The sequence below is a fragment of the Panicum virgatum genome, chromosome 8K, assembly GCF_016808335.1.
Source record: "Panicum virgatum strain AP13 chromosome 8K, P.virgatum_v5, whole genome shotgun sequence".
NCBI lineage: Eukaryota > Viridiplantae > Streptophyta > Magnoliopsida > Poales > Poaceae > Panicum > Panicum virgatum.
This window is the reverse complement of record NC_053143.1, coordinates 45,705,661-45,727,830: the sequence shown is the minus strand read 5'-3', so window position 1 is coordinate 45,727,830 and position 22,170 is coordinate 45,705,661. Positions and strand designations below refer to the sequence as shown.

The window sequence follows — 22,170 nt, the reverse complement described above, 5'->3', positions numbered from 1 at the left end:
CAGGGCATACTTGCATTCCATATATTGTAAAGTCAAAGAGAGAATCCATGGAGAAACAAGTCATGCAATCTCGATTAAAAGGTGCAAGTGTATGAGTGGATAGATGGATGGATGTGGCTTACCCCTTAAGGCATTGGTTCTCTCTCTCTCTCGAATCATCCTTGTCTCCTTTTTTTTTGAGACATGGATACCCCTTTTTTCTCTCTTTTTTTGGGGGGGGGGGTCATGCTTCTTTGCCATGACATCTTTTCTCTCTTTGGGGCAACCATAATCTGACTTTATTTTATTTCAGGGATGTTCTACGAGAGAGATTACCAAGACATGGAGCATTTATTAATGAGGAATGGATGGATGGTGGTGCTAATTCCCAGTGTAGGAATATAAAAAATGGATGGGTCGTGCGTGCTTATGATCGAGAAAGCATGAAAAGCATCGCACTAGGGTCACACAATTTGACAAAACTCAACAGAACAGCAAGCAACATATGTGTAAGGTTTTTCATGAAATATGACATGTGGCTCTGGTGGGACTTTGCTTATCACTGGGGAACTTGCTTTTTTAGATTTTTTTAAAAGCAACTCCAGATTTCAAGCATCACTAGAACAAACTTGCACAATCTTATTTACCATATCTATACTCAGAACAACTTAGACTTGGATCAAGCATATGCACCCCACGGGACTTTCAGGTTCATTGGCAAGGTATTTACATAACCAACAGATTTAAACTCAAGAGAACTCTCATTTCTAAACTAAGCACAACAGACATGATAGAACAAAGCAAAACTCATCCTTTTAACTTATCATAAGGAGTTAAAATATTCTTACCGCGCATGATGGAAAAGGGAAATAAAGCAGTAAATATTTATTTTGTTTTTGCAAGTTTTTATCAAATTTTATTAGAAAGCAAGTAAAGGATACAACTAACTTAGGGGAGGGAACCTCCCCCCCAAGCTAGCTCTTCGTTTAGGGTCCGAAAAGCAGGACCTTTCTCCATAGCTGATTAGGATGAGGTCGTTTCATCCATACCTGGAGAAGTAGTAGTGGTCGATGACGTCTTGTTCTTCTTGCGCCATATTTTCTTGTTCTTCTTTGATGGCGTAGGCGGCGCAGAAACAGGATCCTCGGATGTAGGATAGACGATTTCTAGATCTTCCCATACTGTATTGGTGATGAAATTGGGGATCTTCTGGTCATCTTCCACTGTCTCGGTTGGTGGAGTATGAATCTCCCAACCCTCCCAAGCTACCTTGGAAGGGGAGTGATAGTCTTGATCATCCCAACCGGGTTCTGCCCATAACCTCTATTTCTCACTATCCTCATGAATCAGGAATACCTCCCTCTTGTTTTGAAACTTGAACTTCATGGTCTTTCCCATGATGCGGAGGCTGATTCTTTCAGTCCCTACATCGATTCTGGCATTTGTATCCTTGAGGAATGGTCGCCCAATTATGAGCGGGATCCCAAGATCTCCTTCCATATCGAGGACTACGAAGTCCACTAATATGTAGGTATTCTTGACTTTCACCATAAGCCTTTCCACGACTCCTTCAGGATATCTTATCGTGGAATCCGCCAGCTGAACACACATAGTAGTTGGGGAAATTGATGGATAGCCTAACTTTTCAAATGTTACCTTGGGTATGATGTTGACGCTGGCTCCAAGGTCACACAGGGCGTGATCAAATTCACAATCGAAGATTGAGCAACTGATCACTGGGATTCCAGGATCTTCTCTTATTGTAGCTGCTAACTCGCCCCACGCACCTCTTCTTGGGCGTGTGAGCTTCTCTGCATAGCTGAGGGGTGTCCAGCTAAGTGGTTCTTTCCACATAGCATTTATAACATTGACGCTCTCTAGAGTTGATTCGGGTTGCCCCGGAATCTTCCCTAGTTCAGCAGCAGGTGTGGCAGAAGCTAGCTGAGCCAATTGAGTTTCTAGCGCCTTATTGAAACTCAGCTGGTTCTTCATAGCGGTGGAGAATCCGTACATCTTGGCATGGACGGTCTCCATATATTTGTCTATAGCGGCCAACTTTTTCTGAAGGGACTCATTGATCTTCGCTTGGCCGTAGACAAGATCTCTCAAGGTAGGATGGTTAGAATTGAAAGAATTTGAACTTCCATTACCTCCTTGATAGTATGGGCATGGTTGAGTCCACCCCTAACCTCCTTGTGGACGAAACCCATTGTTGTTGCCATTGAGGAATAATGCTTCTTCTTGGGTTTCCGGGCAGTTGTCGCCTGAATGTCCAACATTCCCGTAGACCTCGCACGTCATGCGAGTTTCCAAGGCTTGAAGTGTTTGCAATTGAGCCTTATCTTGGGAATAATCCTCAAATTTCTTGAGGAGGAGATCAATCTTCATAGCGATCATGTCAGCTTCCTTGACGGAATGCATGCCTCGCTGGTTTGGTTGGAGGCGATCATCGCTCCAACCTTGGTTGAAAACCATCTTCTCGATTAAAGATGTAGCTCTTTCAATGGTTAGCGAGAAGAAAGCTCTACCCGCAGCGGCATCTACATGATCACGGGATGATTGTATCAACCCGTTGTAGAAGTTCTGTAGAATGAGCCAATTGTCCATTCCTTGGTGCGGACACGCCAGAATGTACTCCTGAAGTCTCTCCCAAGCTTCAGGAATTGATTCATTTGATGCCTTCTGAAAGTTCGAAATCCGTCCACGAAGAGCATTGGTTTTGCCCATCGGGAAGAACTTCGAGAGGAACACCTTGGCATATTTGTCCTAAGTGTCCACAGTAGCCTTGTTAGCATAAAATCACTGTTTCGCTCTCCCCAAGAGAGATAACAGAAATAGACGGAGCCGGATTGCATCTTGCGATACACCCTTGATAACAAAAGTACTACAGAGCTCCAAGAACTGTTGAAGATGAGCACTGGCATCCTCATTGGCCTTGCCACAGAAAGAGCTGGCCTGCACCATCGTAATAAGACCCGTCTTGATCTTTAAATTTTCCCCTCCGGTGTTAACCTCGGGCCCGGTAGGGACCTGGTTAGCAGACGGAGCAGAGTAATCATGGAGTGTCTTCTGGGCCATAGCTTGAGAAGCTAACGATGATGCTGTCTTGGCCTGTCTTAAGTGGTCTGAACTGGGTTCTTGGGCTACACTTGGTCCATTTGAGCCTGAATCGTCGCTCTGATATTTTCTGTGATTTTATGTTGGGCCAAAGTGTCCTTGCAACCTGTATATTAGCTCAAAAACACAACTTGCATTTTCTAGAAGGTAAAGTGTGGTTTAGGGACTTTATTGGATAAAGATGCGTGTAAGAAATAAAAACTCTCATTATTTTCTGATCAAGTTGACGCCTGGAAATGGTCCTTAGTGAGTGTCAATAGCAGGTAAGTGTGTTCCTCCCATAGAAAAAAGGAAGGTAGGCCGGCGGTGGAGGCAGGAGAGACTGCGGGAGTGGAGGGGGGGGGGGGTGGAGGGCGGCGAGCTGGGCAGCAGGAGGGTGTTGGAGCGGTGGCACCGGGTTCGCGCGGCGGGGTCTACGGTGGCGGACCCAGTGGCGGTGATGCCACCGAGGACAGCGGTCGGCGGCGGAAGGCGGGGGAGCTGCTCCAACGGCGGCGGCGGGAGGTGGCCGCTAGGGTTCTGGATGACAATGGGGAAGGAGAGGGGTGGGGTGGTGGGCCACATCTGGGGATGGCTTAACGGGCCATGGGCTGTTCGAGGGCTGGTTGGCACTCTGACGTACTGTAGATAGGTGGCCCCGTGCCCAAGAGAAACAGTACATCGGTAGCCATCAAGCTTTACTTATTGAGAGAATTCACTCAGTGCCATCAAAATTTTAGAGGTCTTCCTTGTGGGCCATAGAAATTTTCACTTTTCTCTCAGTGCCATCAAAATTTTGATTTTTGCCCTGTATGCCAAAACCATTAGAAGTCTGTTAGTTTTGAAGGAAAGATCATGGAGTGAGGCATTAGTGTCGGAGGAAATGGCATATGCGCCCCTGATACACTGACGAATGGGTCGAAACCTTATCTTTAGAATCCACCGGTTCTATTCCTCCTCCACGCGGCGCTCGGTCTCCTCCAGTCCGCGCACACTACTGCCGTAACCCTTTATAGGGGTGGTTAAAAACAGTTTATAGCGGTGGGCACAGCATCCGCCCCTATGCAAAGGCCTGTGTAAACAGGCCATTTGAAGGGTCGGACGGCTTGCCCGCCCCTATGAAAGGTGCTTACAGGGGCAGTCAATCCCATAGCCCGCCCCTATGAAAGGCTTTTATAGGAGTGGGCGATCCCACATCCCACCCCTGTGAAAGGCGCTTACAGGGGTGGGCAATCTTACAGCCTGCCCCTGTGAATGGCTTCCTTGCCAGCCTGGCTAGACATTACAGGGGCGGGCTTTGGTATGGCCTGCCCCTGTAATGTCCTGCCAGGCTGGTGGGAAAGCTATTTACAGCGGTGTTCATTTTAGGGAATGAACGCCACTGTAAATAGCTTTCCCATCAATTTCAAAATTTCAAATTAAGCGCCTTTGTAAATTGCTGTCCTGCCAAATTCAAATTTTCAAAAGTTCCCACTAAGATGTTCAGAATTAAAAGATATATACAGAGGTATTATCCATCAGAGAAGTAGTAGTCGCCTATGAGTACTAATTAAAAGATTTATACACAACAAGTGTTTGAATGTTTTTACGTGGAACAATTCACAAGTTTGAAGAAACATGACTCAGAAATACTCCCGCTTTGTCCAATTGAAGAGTTGCTTGACATTTGGATTGTTTGCCCAAACACTGTCGTGCTTGTAGAAGGCGCCATCCTCGTGACAAATTTCAAAGAGAATGAATCGGCACAAGTCAGGTCTGATGTTATTGTTGACAACAAAAATTGGCAAAGACCATGGCCAACTGGTCTGGCCTGTGCAATCCGAGTAGATTTAGATCTATTATTAAGAACCTTTTATAAATCATCTCATGAAGGGGTACGACTTCCCCGGCCTATATATATGAAGGCTAAGGCCGATTGAGGGCAACCACAATCGAATCAACACATTTATCCTTTACCTTTCATTCTCAAACTCTAGCTTTTTCAACCTCATCTGCTGTTCTTCTTGCGTCTCTACGGCATTCGAGGGCATTTTGAGTGGCCTGCTGGCCTCAGAACGACCCTAGATCCTTTAGCTCTGACGGGGTCCCTCTTGAGATTGTGGTTCTAGGTTAGCGCAGTTCCCCTGAAGGAACCGGCCTGACCGGTCTATTCAACCGGTCTGACCGGTCGGCGCAGAGGAGCTGCAGGTGGCGATCGTTGTGATCTGCGTTTTCTAGTGCTTTCGTGTGTAGACCAGATTTACGTCAACATACTATTTGGCAACTCCGCTAGGGAGGAAGAAGTCAGCATCGACAAATATGGCCGGTGAAGATCAAGACGGTGTGAAGATAGACCCCAAGAACATCGGCGGCGTTGAGTACAACGCCGTACCTGAGGAGAAGCGCCAAGCTCTGGGGGCCCATCTCAAGGAACTTGAAGCTGAAGCCAAGAGGATATTGGTCGCGTGCTACGGGAAGACTTGGCAAAGTTTGGTCAAGAAGGAACAATTCGTTATGCCGACATTCCCATCTTCGGCAACAAACAATGTAAGCATCTCATCCCCTGATGTATTTGGTCAGTTTGCTTCCATCATAGGAGATAAGATTGCTGATTCAAATAAACGTACAAATGATCTATTACACAATCTTTTTGATCGAGTGCGAATCTTGGTTAAGGGGAAAGGTGTAGATCATAGTTATTCTACTGAAACCCTTAACCCTCATCGGCTAAACCTGCATCTGCATCTCAACCGTTATATGGTATGCCACCGAACTATTTTGCTAGGCAAGTGCCACCACCGCCACTGGTCTAGCCAAACCTAGCTGAACCGGTCAGATCGGTCCAACCGACCGGTCAGACCGGTGCGATGGTGGCCAGCCCGGCGACACTAGCACTGCTTGCATCAATTCCTTGTTCGGCTGGCAATAGCTGAACGAATGAATTGGTAAATTTTGAGCCACCACATACTACTATAGCATACAGTGTGCCGCCTATCCCTCCATAAGGATCGGGTGTCCCTCGTGGACCGATTCCGGATGATGTGTACAATGGCTTATTAAAGCGTGCACCCGTTAGTTTTGTACAGACAATGGCACAAACTGATCCCATCATACATCGTCTAGCTTCTAACACACAAGCATTTACAAGTGGAAATTACAAAGGTGATCTTACTACGCTAAAAGAGGATCTGGCTAATATGATTAAAACCAAACATGGAGTGAATATGGGTAGATCTCGTTTGTTTCGGAAACTATACCCCGATGACTTTGATTTGGTTTCTTATCCCGTTGGCTGGCGTATTCCTGAGTTTATAAAATTCAGCGAAGATGATAATAGAACAGCTTGGAAACATATTAGCCAATATGTGTCTCTACTTCGACAGGCTAGTTCTAGCAATGCTTTGCGCGTTCGTTTGTTTTCTTTGTCTTTGACTGGAAGTGCTTTCTCTTGATTTTCTTCATTGCCTCCAAATTCGGTTCACTCTTGGTACCAATTAGAACAAAAATTCCATGATCATTATTATAGTGGAGTCAATGAAGCGAAATTGATAGATTTGACATCAGTTAGACAGGGCAGAGATGAGTCTATCACAGATTACTTTAGAAGATTTAATGATATTAAAAACTGATATTTTAATTTGTCAATTTCTAAAAGGGATTTGGCAAGTTTGGCTCTCGGTGGTTTATGTTCTCATTTTAAAGAAAAGCTCGAAGGTTATGATTATTTTTCGATTAATCAACTTCATATTAGAACTTTGGGCCAAGAGTACAAATTTGAGAAGGCCAAAGAAAGTTGTAAAGCTCATCCAGCACGTCGACTGCGACGCTGTGAGCTACCCCGATGTCCCACGGCCATGTGCCCCACCGCGCTGCGCACCGCACCGTAGTCGGGACCCGCGGCCGCCGCGCACGCTCTCGACCGCCACCGCGCCATGGAGCACGAGGAGGCCGAGCTAGATGACGTGGATGAGGACGAGGACGAGGATGAGCTGGCCGGCTTGCGCGCCGACTGTGATGTCGCGAGCTGCCCCGACGCCCCGCATCCGTGTGCCCCGCCGCGCCGCCGTCGGGACACGTGGCCGCCGTGCACGCGCCCCACCACCGCCGCGCCATGGAGCACGAGGAGGCTGAGTTGGACGACATGGACGAGGACAAGCTGCCTCGAGGCCCCGCGGCCGTGTGCCCCGGCGCGCCATGCACCGCGCCATCGTCGAGACCCGCGGCCGCCGTGCACGCGCCCCACCGCCGCCGCGCCATGGAGCACGAGGAGGCTGAGCGCCATGGAGCATGAGGGGGCCGAGCTGGACGACATGGACGAGGATAAGGATGAGGATGCGCTGGTCGGCCTGCGCGCCGACTGTGACGCCGCGAGCTGCCTTGACGCCCCGCGGCTGTGTGCCCTGCCGCGCCGTCATCGAGACCTGCGACTACCGCGCACACGCCCCACCGCCGTGCCGCCTTCGCAGCTCTGTGAAGCCGCGCCGCCGCTGCAGCTTCGTGGCAAAGGAGGAGATGGGAAAAGGAGATGGCGTGGGAGAGATGGGAAAAGGACCGAAGTGATAGGAGAGAGAGAGAGAGAGAGAGAGAGAGAGAGAGAGAGAGGGGGGGGGGCTATGCGGCGCTGCTGCCTTTGCAAAGATAGAGATAAGAAAGAGAGAGAGAGAGTGGGGGAGGGGGAGGGGGCGTCCACGCCACTACCTTTCAATTTTTGTAGGGGTGGTGCCTGAAAATGGCGCTCCACGTACAGCAACTTCGCTCCTTTCATAGGAATGGGTTATATTTTGACCCGCCCCTAAAAAGTAATAAGGTGTTGCTACATAAGAGGCGCCGACCATTACTGCACCCTCCATCATTCTATTTACATGGTCGAGCACAGTAATATAATGACCTGCCTTTGTAAATATTTTTATAGAGACGGGCTAAATTACTAGGCCCGCCTGCTAATTACATAGGGGTGTCTTGTTTTTGCCCGCCTCTGGGCTCTGTCTCCAAGTGCTTTGATAAATCGATTTTCTAGTAGCGTGCATTCACATACGTATTCCAGAAGTTGACTGTAGGCAATCGCAAACAAATCGGTCTTTATATTATCCATATGCATGGTCCTGGCTGAGTCATATATAGTAGTGAGTCGACTAAGTGACTAACGTTGGCAGCACTAATTAACTTGGTCACCGTTTTGTTGTACGTAGTCTCTTGCACGAAACAATACATACAGGCAATGAATCCGTCACCAAGAGGGGGAGAACTACTGGTACATGGGCAGCTGTCACATGCTTTGCAAGTTGAACAATTAAGACTTGCTGATCAATGTCACATCAATAACCGCGTCCGCCGCCTAGTTAACTTTTGATGCTTTGTTGATATCATACCCTTACCTGCTCCTTTTGTGCAACAAGCAGCAGCCTGCATCTAGAGAAAGAGAAATTAAAGGTCCCTTTTCGTTGAAAGTTATTTTTATTTCCAGTTGGATTTGATTTACTGAAAGTTTGTTAACTGCACAACAAGTCCAGGTGACACACTGGGATTTTGGGGGAGATCTTTTCTCGGACGCAATCCTTTTTACCAAATACCCACCAAGACTTGTACTCTTGGCTAGCTAACGACTCCCTACGTCCACAAATATAGTACATTCTAGAGTATTAGGACAGATTAAGAGATGAATGAAAAGACAAACATGCTCCTTAATTAACAAGTCTTTTTTACTAAATAAGGAATCTGTGATCAGTAAATAAGGATACCGTTGATCTAATAATCAAAGGTTAAATTACTGAATTTATCAACAATAGAGTTCACTAAAGTCTAAAATGCACTATATTTGTGGACAAACTTTGAACGCTAGAATGCACTATATTTGTGGACAGAGGGAGTAGTATGTATAAGCTTTCGCTGTTGCCTCTTACCCAAGTTCACAACCCAGAAAATATATCTTCAACCCTTTTCAGCTGCTATTATCTAACCCTTTTCAGCTGACCTATATGGACTAGAAAGTTCTACTTTAATCAAAGATAAAATGGTTTCTACTTAGGCGGCAGAACTTCACACCTGTTCTCGACATTATAAAGCTTAGCTTTCAGTCCAATTGTGTATCAAAACTTCACACTACGTTTTGCATGGTCGCTGCTCAATATATATGCCAGGGTAAATTAATACAATTGGATCCTGCAGGCTACAACTGTGTGTGTATATGTTCGGATCAAGTGGAGGAAACAATAAAACATCTCTTTTTTGAATGCTCCAGAGCTATCCCAGTTGATGGTTCGGCCTTGACATTTAATGGAATCTATAATTAAGCCTGCAGGAAATATGATACAGGCTCCGACAATTTCATTATAACTTTTTATGGAGAGTTTTTGTTATGGCTGCCTGGTGCTCCTGGAAACAGCGTAATGCTAACATCTTTGACGACGGTAAAGTTCCAAGTCTCTCTTCGATATAAAACAATTTAAGCATGAGGTTATAGGAATGGTTCCTCAAGTGAGAGGAAAGTAGCTATCCAATGACGCTCTCCCACAGGAGAACAATGCAGTCTCATGCCTCCAATGTTCAATGGGCTGCTGCCCTCTGACTTTAAGTGAGAGGAGCCCATCCGAGATTATCCTGCATTCCACACAGAATCAAAGAGGCTCTTCACCATCAAATGTTTCTTCCCTTATCATATTAATAATTATAATACCTTGATTATTGTATATTGTTTCTCTTTTGTTCCCTATAATTACTTTATGCACTACTCGTTTTCCTTTATCAAGTGGAAAAGATATACTCTAGGGACCTCCCACAGTTTTAGGCAAAAAATGGAGATGCATGCAGTTGCATGAAACATATTAATTGTCACGTTCATTCATCTGGATCCAGGTCGTCAATCCAGAAATATTGTTTTATGATGCCCCATCATGAATGTACAATCTTCAGAAAAAATGTACGAACTTCATATGCTTTTTATTATCATAAAAAATATTTTTCCAATAATGAGGGCATGGTACAACTCAGACACACGATAAAGTGACAGCATATAGATATACTTGCCATTTATTTTATTGATTGTAGTAGTATAGAAACTAGAAATATTCAAAATACATAGAAGGCATGGTCTCCTGTAGAAGGAACCATACTTGCTGTTGAAGCAAAAATCAACACACTGGAATCCGAGGGCAAGTGTTCGCCAAGCTCCGGAAAGTCAACCAAGCGTGCCAGTTAATTTGACCTGAAATTGACAAGGGAGAAAACAAAGTTAAATTCGAGAGCGTATCGGCTGGGATTCCGAATATCTCTCAGACAGGCGTATCGGCAAGCTTTGCCGATACAATAGACGACAAAAAGGTATTAAATGCGAGCGCGTGATAAACGAGTGCGTCGGCAGGATCAGCCGATGCACTAGACGACAAAACCGGCTTGAAGTAGCCGATTACGTGTATATAACAAAATCCAAGCTACGAATGTGTAACTTAGATGATATAAACTAAAAACAAATCTAAACCGGCTCTTGAAATAACAAAAGTGTTACTGCAAAACCTAAAGCCGATCTAATATGTTTTTAGCGAATAGATCTGATAATGGCCAAGAAGCGTAGGAAAACCTACAAATCTAGCCGATATCGATAGATTGTGAATAAATCTAGACGAGACGACGGCGATGCGCCCGGAAGTCAAAGCCTAGATCAACTTGATAACTTTTGAATAGATTTGAACGAAGCCACAGCGATGCGCCCGGTAGCTAAAGCTCAAATATACGCGGTAAAATGAAAACTCACCAGCAAACCAAGTCGCTCGAATGTGAGACGTCCTTGCTCAACTTGAAAGAACTCATCGAAAAGGAAAAAAAGGCGAAGTCGTCGAAAAAGTGCAAAGAAATTGTAAAGTTTTATTGTATTGGATGTGTATTAAGTTTTTTCGGTCCCTTACAACTGATATTTATAGCCTAGCGCTATCAAGTCCTAGCCGATTTCGGCAAATATTACTTGACCTAAAAGAAAAGACTTTCTAAAGATAAACTACTTTAAATATTACAACCGAATCCTCAAGATTCTCGCAGAGTCCGGATCCTCTTCTCCTCCCTTGATTTCATCGGCAACTCTCCATCGGCCGAGCACCAGAGCGGGTAAATCAACATCTTCGAAGCATATTCCTCTAGTCCATCGGATGGACTTCATCGGCCGATTCCAACACTGTGCATCTTTTGGTTTCCTCCAAATCGGCCATGTTTCCTTCACCAAAATCATCTTTCTTGACACGTGTCAAAAAACGGTGTCAACACATACCCCCCAGTTTCGGAGTAATTTATTTTGTTCCGAAACTATTCCAACCCACGATCGTCCTTCTGCTCCGATCAGCATTTAGAGCCATTCCTCGTACCCCGTGCACACGGCTCACTCCGTACAACAGGGTAAAACTCTTCTTTGCTCCCGGTCCTTTGCCTTTCGTCCGCGCAAACCCAACACGCCGATTCACCTTCTGTCTTTTCATCTACCCAGATTGGGCCATAAATATCGCCCTTTGGCCTTGCATCGGCAACAAACCTCCATTAGCTACAGCACCTTCCTCTTTCTTCTTCCTGTAGTTCCAAAAACCCTTGGTTTTCCTGTAGCAATGGCGGGCATCAAACACTCCGACGAGGGTCCTTCCAACACTCCTCCGGCGATCCGCCGCCGCTTGGGGTAAGCTTTTCCTCTTACCCTCAATCACCACACTCTGGCTTGGCTTTAATCTCCAATCTTTGCACAGCGATGATGCCTCTTCTTCTTTGGACTCCTCCAATTTGGAGGGGCCCCCTTTCCCAGGTGTCCCCGAGAGCACCAAGGAGTTCATCTGCCAGCTACTTCGCGAGAAGGACGAAGCTCGGCAGAACTACTCCCAGGAGACCATCAGGTCTTAGCGCCTCACCTCCGAGCTGGAGGTGGCACAAGTCGACCGGGCCATTGTCCGGGCCCAACTCACCGCCGCCGACTCCAGGGTCGCCTGTAAGTTACTACTTCCAAAGTAGCATCCCTTCTATTTTTCTGATCTCCTTTCTGATACTTTGCTGCAGCCTAGGAGTCGCAGGTCCAAGCCCTCCACACCGCAGCTGCCACCGCAACCGGGTCGGTGAACGATCGCGGCGACACCGTCGCCGCCCGCCTGCAGGACATCCCCAACTGTGTCTGGAAGGTTGTTGGACATGGGGTCCGTCGCGGCGCCGCCGTAGCTCTCACAACAGCCCAGTTCTAGACTGGCCACAACCTCCTGTAGGTCGAACCGGTCCACCTCCCGCTAGGCAGCGAGGACTGGTGGGTCTTCGAGGAGCTCGCCGACGACATGGAGATGGCAGCCGCTGCCATCTCCGAAGATGTTAGCATAGAGGTGGTCATTGGCAATGTCTTTGCTAATGATTAGATTTCTAGGAGTAGCATCTTCCTAGAAATAACTTTTGCTGTATTGGCCAGATCATCTGATCGGCCTTTTTGTAAATAATATCATTAACGAAGTATTTCTCTTTCCTGTTGACTTCCATCCCAACTTCTCAATTAACAGTGCAAAAAATCAACTCTGACATGAATTTGAACAGTCTGGATTGTGTAGATTTTTTGCACTAAGGGCGATACATACTGTATTGCCCATAACAATTCAAAAGATAACCCAATTAATCGGCTATGCATCCACCTAAACGCTAGGGTAATACTTCTTCAAATATTTTCCATTAAGAGCTCTAGAGTACTCTTCCCCTTCGAGCATTTCCAGAATGTAAGCATTACCAGGAATGCATCTGCTTACTTTAAATGGCCCTTCCCATGTTGGTGACCATTTGCCAAATTTCGAACTTTTTGTTCCTATCGGCAGAATCAATTTCCAAACTAATTCTCCGTGCTCAAAGGTTTTGGCTTTCACCTTTTTGTTATACCATCGGCCAATTCTGGCTTTATTCGCCTCAACATTTACAAGAGCCTTCAGTCGATGGCCAGCCAAATCTTCCAATTCATCCTTTATTAGAGCAGAATATTCATCGGCCGTCAACTGATCCTGAAATGTGACACGTCATGAATCAAACTTCAACTCCCATGGGAGAACAGCTTCATGTCCATACACCAAATGATATGGAGACACTTTTGTAACACCATGACAAGCCATTCTGTACGCCCACAAAGCTTCATTAAGCACAGTATGCCACTTCCTAGGATACTCATCAATTTTCCTCTTGATCAACTTAATGACTCCTTTATTAGACGCTTCTGCTTGACCATTAGCTTGAGCATAATATGGAGAAGAATTCAACAATTTAATCCCCATTCCAGTAGCAAATTTCTCAAACTCATCCGACGTAAACATAGTACCATAATCAGTCGTAATGGTCTGTGGAATACCAAACCGATAGATAATATGTTTCTTGACAAATTCAATCATCTCCTTTGATGTAACATTTTTCATAGGAATTGCTTCAACTCATTTGGTGAAATAATCAGTGGCCACCAAAATGAACTTATGATTCTTGCTAGACGGTGGATATATCTGACCAATTAAGTCAATTCCCCATCCTCTGAATGGCCACGGCTTGATTATGGGATTCATGGCTCACGCAGGAATCCTTTGCACGCTCCCAAACTTCTGGCATTGTTGGCAACCCCTGCAATATGTGAAGCAATCTTCTATCATTGTTGGCCAAAAATATCTGTTTCACCTAATCACCCATTTCATCTTATAGGCCGATTGATGGGACCCACAGACCCCTTCATGAATTTCAACCATTAACACCTTTGCTTCTTCTTTATCGATGCATTTGAGCAAAACTCCATCAATCGTCCGATAATACAAATCTTCTTCCAACAGCACATACTTGACTGCCTGGAATCTGATCTTTTTGTCGTCACTACCTTCTTGGAGGGATCTCTCAAGTAATCATCGATATCCTTCCTCCAGTCCTCGGTCGTTAATTCTAAAGCCTTCACCCCCTCCATCGGCCGATACCCTGAAGCATGCTGAGCCAGCCGATTTGCATCACTATTATGAAATTTTGGAACATGCTCAATGGTCACCTTCTTGAATTCCTTCAGCAATCGGAGACATTCTTCATGATATAATCGCAAAATATCATCTTTGCATTCACATTCTCCAATTAACTGATTAATTACTAGCATAGGAATCTCCAAAAATTTCAACAGCATCAGCTTTGAATTCTCGAAGTAATTGAATCCCTTTGAGAATAGCATGATATTCAGCTTGATTATTTGTTGCGGATGCCTCAATCGGAGATGAAAACTCAAAATTTGCCCCCCGAGGGGAAATCAGCACCACACCAATTCCAGAACCATTCCCACATGAAGATCTATCAAAGAATAAAGTCCAGGGAACAAGATCTACCATGCTTAGCTCTGGCCCACAATGTTGCACAACAAAATCGGCCACGGCCTGACGTTTAACTGCTTTAGTTGATTCGTATCTCAAATCAAATTCTGACAATGCCAGGATCCATTTTCCTATCCTCCCATTTAAAATCGGCAGCGAAAGCATGTATTTAATGACACCATCTTTGCTCACGACAACACACTCAGCCGATAATAAATAATGTCTAAGCTTAGTACAAGAAAAATATAAGCAAAGACATAATCTCTCGACGGGAGAATACCTGGTTTCAACATCCAGCAACCTTCTTCTCACAAAATATATAGCTCTTTCTTTTCCTTCAAACTCTTGAATAAGGGCCGATCCGATAGCACGCTCATCAGCCGATAAATATAATTTAAACGGCTTGTGCTTTTGGGGAGGAACCAACACTGGAGGATTAACCAAATAATGTTTGATTTCATCTAACGCCTTTTGATGTTCCTCTCCCCATACAAACTCTTGATCGGCCTTCAACTTCAGTAAAGAACTGAACGGCTGAGTTTTTCCAAACAGATTAGATATAAATCTTCGAATAAAATTAATATTGCCGATCAATGAATGAAGTTCAACTTTTGTTGTAGGGGCCTTAACTTTGTCAATAGCTAATACAGTCTTCTGACTAATCTCAATCCCTCGCTCATGCACCATGAAACCCAAGAATTGGCCAGCCGATACACCAAAGGCACATTTATTTGGATTCATCTTCAAACCATGCTTTCTCATGCATTCCAAAGCTCTACGTAGATCGGCCAAATGCTCTTGATGCCTCATTGACTTCACAACTACATCATCAATATATATTTCCACAATTTTGCCGATGAGTTCATGAAAAGTATAATTCATGGCCCTTTGATACGTAGCACCTACATTTTTCAGTCCGAAGGTCATGACTACCCACTCAAATAAACCAAGATGCCCTGGACATCTGAACACAGTCTTGTGGATGTCTTCTTCCGCCAAGAAAATTTAATTGTATCCAGCATTGCCATCCATAAAACTGATCATCTTGTGCCCAGCAGCGGCATCTATCAACATATCGGCTATCGGCATAGGGTAACCATCCATCGGCGTAGCCTTGTTGAGATCCCTGAAATCAATGCACACTCGCAATTTGCCATTCTTCTTGTAAACAGGAACCATATTAGAAATCCATTCGGTATAACGACATTGCCAAATAAAATTATCTTCAATTAACCGCGTAATCTCGGCCTTTATATCTGGCAAAATCTTAGGATTGCATCATTTTGCTCCTTGCTAATATGACCGATATCCTGGTTTTATAGGCAAACGATGTTCCACAATAGATCTATCCAAGCCAGGCATCTCATAGTATTCCCAAGCAAAGCAATCTTTGTATTCTTTAAATAAACTCTTCAGTTCCTGCTTGTATTTGGGATCTAAATTGGCACTAATAAACGTCGGCCTTGGTCTATCACCATCTCCAATATCAATTTCCTCTAATAAATTGGCCGACGTAAACCCATGCCCCAATTTTCCTTTTTCTTCTAGGAATTCATCCATTAAGAATCTTCTGAAGAACCGACTGCTTGGATAAGTGTGGAACTGTTACTGGCCGATTTAACATCGGCCTTAACCTTAACATGCCAGACTTGTGTCTTGACTCCTTTCTCGCTTAGAGTTTGTTCCTGCTCTTCCTCTATAATCTCCAGCTGGCGTAGCCTCTGAACACGTCGCTTCTGAGACCTGGCCAAACCTCTTGGACAACACTGAGATTGACCTGTACGATCGGGCTCACGCTCTGGATCTCTCCTCATTGGCTGATTGTCTTGCACTCTGTCATCGGCCATCTGTTCCAGCGGATCGTGTACGGGCACTCTCCTTCCAACAGGGTCATGTAGCATGGTCCTGTCCCCCCCAATTGATCATGCACCGATACCTTTTTTCCTAGCCGATCATGCACGGGAGTGCGCTCACATCGATAGGGTTCATCAACATGACGTGGCTTCTTATATGATCAGCTGCCTTGACCATTGCATTCGGGACAATTATATGCTGATGGCAATGTCAATCCTTCTTCCCAGCAGTAGACAAGGAAAGGACACCTCCAATGGTCTTTCTCATGACATTCCTCCTCTTCTCTGCGCTGCTGCCTTTCATGATCACGCTAAAACTTATTCAACAGTATTTGAGATGTGACACGTATATGTGGCGCCGATGAACGTTCAGCTTTATCCAGTGGACCCTTTCCTTTGACCTCATCGGTCACTATCTGTGCTTTGGGATCAACAACTCCAGATTTCTTGGCCGATGATGATGCTAAAATCTTGGCTTGAGAAGAACCTTTATCTCTAGCCACATCTACCATATTCATGGGGAATGGGTGTCACCATCTTCATCGTCTTCTTGGGAGTCTCAAATTTCAACTTCCCTTGCTCGAAAGCCATTTGAATTTGCTGCCGGAAGACTTTGCATTCATTTGTATCATGCGACGTGGCATTGTGCCACTTGCAATACTTCATATGCTTGAGCTCTTCTTTTGACGGGATCTTGTGATATGGCTTCGGCTTGATCAACCCTTCCGACAATAACAAGTCGAAGATTTTGTCAGCCTTGGTGATGTCAAACCCACATGACTCAGGCTCTTTCTTCCCAAACGGACACATCACCAGCTTCTTGCTGTTTTGAATCCACTCAGCCGACGCGACCGTCTCTTGCTCCTCTTCAGACTCATCATTAGCAGAATATTCTACATAATTTATCTTCTTCTGAAAAGGCTTCTTGGACTCATAGGATCGAGTCTCTCCTGTCATCCGACTTGCGATCTAGCTAATGCTTTCAAACCCTTGCGATGCATACTTGTCTTTAATGTGTGGCAAAAGCCCATTAAATGCTGCATCGGCCAATTGCTGATCGGATAGAACCAGATTGTAGCATCGGTTCTTGACATCTCTGAATCTTTGGATGAAAGCAGCAACCGATTCATCATTCCTCTGTCTCAAACCGGTCAAATCAGTCAACTTTAATTTAGTAACCCCAGAGAAGAAGAACTGATGAAACTGCCTTTCTAGATCGGCCCAATATAATATGGAGTTTGCTGGCAAAGTGGTGAACCAAGCAAAGGCCGATCCAGATAAGGACAATGAGAACAAACGGACTCTGAGTGCATCATGATTGCCCACTTCTCCCAACTGTAAAAGGAACCTGTTAACATGTTCCATTGTAGAAACTTCTCCCTGCCCCGAGAACTTTGTGAAGTCGGGCATCTTGTACTTGTGTGGGAGAGGAATTTGATTATAAGCCGGAGGATAAGGAGTCTTGTACATGACAGATTGTTGCTTCGGCCTTAAGCCAAACTGCTCCCTCATCACTTCAGCTATCTTTGTGTTCCAATCAACTTGCTGATCAACTGCTGGCATCTGCTGAGGAGAGGCCATGCTTGTTGTGTTAGCCATTATCGCAAGCTATTGTGGCGTATGCAGCATCGGCTGACCAGCCGATTGCATCTTTTGTACTTGCTGGGACATCCGATTGGGTGTCTGCTGAGTCATCGTCGGCTGTGGAACTGATGGACTAGCCGACTGTTGATCAGTAGATTCCATGTACGGTATACTGACACACCGTATCTGTCCAGTTGTCTGATTGTGGAAAACCCAGTTGACTCCCTTCTGATGAGGAGATTGCGAAATCAACACTTCTGATGGAGACTGGGGCTGAAGCAGGATAGCAAGACGCTGTTGTGGGGTCATCGGCGGTGATGCCGATGCATCCTGCTGAGTACCCATCGGCTGGGTGGCTGAGGGATCAGGCTGAGAGGTCATCGACTGAGAAGCCGATGCATTAAACTGTCCTTTGAACCTGCAAGTTCAACCGACAAGTGCAGAAGAAATGGTCTCTCGCTGCTTGAACCTGCTGATGAAATAACGACAGGGATATATCTCGTACCGAAATCTTAGAAAAAAAAGTATGTCCTGCTTTTCTCTAGTTGTTAGTTGGGAGATTGAAGAAGATGAGAGAGACAGAGAGAGATTTCCAGGCTACCACAAGGAATTACTATGCCCCAGTAATTTGTCTAAATAGATGCATGCACGAGTAATTTTTGATGCATGGTACTAGTTAACTAATTAATGTTAGGGCTCCTTTAGAACGCAGAAATTGCATAGGAATACGCAGGAATCAGTTCAATTATATTATTTCACAGGATTCGGGAAAGAATCCTATCCAATCAAAAGAGGCTTTACCGTGTGTGCTAATATTCTGTATCCCTTCGTCAAGTAGATGGGCCCCATTTGGAATGCGTGATTTTTTTTTTCAAATCCTGTCTTTAACTTTCATGTAAAATTGAACTGAATACTGTGAATATGTGAAATCCCTGCGTTCCAAACGGGGCCTCAACTATGTAGAAGATTTAGTTTTGTAACTGGACTTAAACACACGGTAAAGGACGCTGGTGCATGCATGTGGCGGGTGGACTCTGAATTGTGATAGTACATGATGTAAGCCACGAATAAATCAAGGTCGTCATATGCATGGGTCAATCCTTGGGTGCAACCACCAAGAGATTAACTTGGTCACCGTTTTGTTGGAGTGGTTAATTGCTTGCACGAAATAATCCAATGAATGAATCCGCTCGGAGAACTGGTACATGGGTAGCTGTCACATGCTTCGTATCAGTACCAGATCAATAACCGAGTCGTCTGCCTAGTCAATTTCTTGATGGTTTGTTTCTGTCAAATCCTTACCTGCTCCTTCTGTGGAAACAAGCAGCTGCATGCATGTGACGCGTATTTAGCTTTGTGAAGTATTTTGCTGTTACTGCAAGCTTAATTATTAACATTAATATAATGGAATACTCCATTATACACTACACAAAAGGTAATGGTGGTTCAAGTGTATTGTTGCCTGACATTGGATAATGGATATTTCAACTCGTCGGGGGTGCCCCTAGGCTCTGAAGAACCGTCATCTTGCTCCCACACCAGCAGGTTGCCCCTGTCGCATTCCTGCTGACTCGCTGGTGCCATAAACACTAGCGAGTTCCTCCACGAGAACGATGACTCACATAAAGGAAATAGTTCTACTTGTAGAGGAAATTTCTGACTATTGTAGATGCAGTTTGAAATGCTCGATGTAGTTACGTTCAGAAAAAAAAATTGCTGTATGTAGCAAGTACCCTCACTTTTCTACAGCCACAAACGTAGGGCCGGGCACGATAGCCGGTCCTAGAAAACCGATTTGACCGGCCCTGAAAATGATTTCTGTAGTAGTGTTTGAGAAAAGGCTAAGTGGGTGGAAAAATAAATTATTATCCGTTGATCGAAGATTAGTGCTAATTAATTCCAATTTGCCTAGTTTACCAATGGTCATGCTTTCTTTTTATTTATTTTTTTACATACTGTAGATCAAAGAGTATAGATTGGTGAAAAAGAGTACTGTAGATCAAAGTTTTTTCTGGAAAAACAATCAGCATAATAAGAAGTATAGATTGGTGAAATGAAATATACTATGCCAGCGAAAAGATTAGGGATCAAGAATCTAGATATGAAAATTAAGTGCTTGCTATGAAAAATAAGTAACTCCTTATCACGCCAGGCCTCGGTGCCTCCTCGTGCTTCGGCGCACGGGGTGCCGACATGTGGCTTCACTTTTGAAAAAAAAAGTTCGGGTTTTTGGGAATTAACCTACACTAAATGGAGATTTTTGCAAACAGGCCCCTCCCCCACCCGCCCCCTCCCTGCGTCCCTGCCTGACGCCCCTCCCTGGCTCCCTGCTGCCACCCCCCTTCGTCGCTCTGTGCCGCTGTCTCTCGGCCGGCGCTGCTCTTTGTCGCTGTCCCCAACTGCTGCCACCACAGCCCCCTACCGCCCCTCCGCCGCTCTGTGCCGCTGCCCCTCCCGCCCGTCGCTCCTCTGCCACCGCCGCTGCTCTGTGCTGCCTCCCTGCCGCCACGACCATCATTGGCGGAGGCGCGGGTGGCGGATCCGGGCGGCGTCATCCAGGCTGTAGATCAGGCCGACGGCGTCGAGGCTACGGCAGTGGCGGTGACCACGTGGCGGCGTGGGACGGAGGCGCGGGCGGCGCAATGGGGGCGGAGGCAGCCTTGGACTGGCCTGGGCCTTTCTTTTTATTTTTTTCTTCTCATTTTTTTCCTTTTGTGCTGTTTTTTGTTGTTTTCTCTTGTGTTGTCTTCTCTTCACGCGGAGTAGTGCATTTTTTTGACATAGTGCCTTTTAAACTGTGTAACAAGGATGGGATATGGCAGGAGTTGCGGCGGAACATATATCTGAAGAAAAGAACTTTATGTCAAGTTACTATGGAACCAGGAGATTCACATTCGGATGCTTCTAGTTGGAGTGAAAGATCAGTTTCTTGAATTAGGGAGTTTTAAGTTGAATCATTGATGTGGATCCAATTTCAAGATGTGATTAAATCGGTGAAGGTCTGATCTTTCATGGTGGACGAGAACGGATAAGATAACTATCCTTGATTTGCAAGATGCAAATCAAGAACAAGTGTAGGTTAATCAAGAAGAAGTGTAGGTTAATCAAGAACATGATTAATATTGCTTATTTGAACATTGTGTGTTTCCACATATGAATAGCGCACTTAATGTGTAAGTTTATTATATAAGCTCTCTCTTCATTATACATATTTTAAGCATATAAAAAGGGGTAACTATTGAATGTCTATAAGGGTAGGTTAGTCACCGAAGATTTACCTTGTGCGTGTACAATTAAAGAGAGAACATGACCACCTCTGGAGTAGATAATTTTTAATAAAATGCTAAATAAGGACAACGTGTGTTGTGGTTTACATGTCACTACTGGCAAACAGGGGCAGATCCACACCGTCGTAGCATGGGATGCTTGGCCTGTTGCCACCTGGGGCAGGCTTGAGATTCGGGCTCGGGATTTGGAATCTGGGTATTCAAAATTTTCAAAGGGCAAAATTTTCTTTTTTGGCAGCCTAAAGTACATATTCTTTTTCTGAAACACCAGTATAGACTAAGACGCTTACAACGCTTGCATACTCGTCCCTACGAACACACGCACGCAAACCCTGCCCCTATGCACGCCTTCGAGAGATTGGGCCGGTTGGATCTCGAGATTGACGAAATCACCATAAATGCCTTGCTCTCGACGGGTACGTCGCGTACCACTGAAAGCATAGCACGGGTAAATACTGGAATAAATTCAGAAAAATACGTACACCCGTACCAAATCTAGGTTACAGTTCCACCCCAAATAACCTAATCAGCTGCACTTCGCTCAATTCGCAGCCTAAAGTACATATTCATACTACCTCCGTCCCCGCAAACATTTAGATTCTGATGTTTGATTTTTTTTTCCCCATAAAGCAGAATGCCATTTTAGATCATTAATTATCCAAATAGGATCATCTCATTAAGTACTCTTGGCTCATCGTCATCCATTGGCCAGACTAACTATGCATGCAACAGTTAACCCAAACCAATTTCCTAGGCTTCTACTCAAAAAAAAAAACCAATTACCTAGGCCGCATGGCTCTTGGAAATTGCAACTGCACCAAATAAATATGGACACCTTGGTCATTTTTAATCACCACTAATCTGTCTTAAATTTTCTAAAACCTAAATCTTTGCGGGACGGAGGTAGTAGCACATAATTAAGTACCAAAATGGGATTGGGAAGTGGGTCATTTGAGCCCAAGAGACAATATGAGATTGGGAAGCCTGTTTTTTTATGTTATTTTCTATATTTTAATACATATACATGTTATATACTATGTATATAAACTTTTTTGCCAAAATTTTTGGGCATCAATGCTAGGC

At 44.9% G+C, this 22,170-nt stretch overlaps 1 non-coding gene across 1 annotated transcript; it reads left to right on the top strand.

Annotated features, from left to right (window-relative positions):
* The first annotated feature begins 2,584 nt into the window (after nucleotides 1-2,584).
* Nucleotides 2,585-2,691, top strand: LOC120646551. The gene has a single exon (XR_005664456.1). It is a non-coding gene; the product is annotated as a small nucleolar RNA R71 (small nucleolar RNA).
* The last annotated feature ends 19,479 nt before the right edge of the window (nucleotides 2,692-22,170 follow it).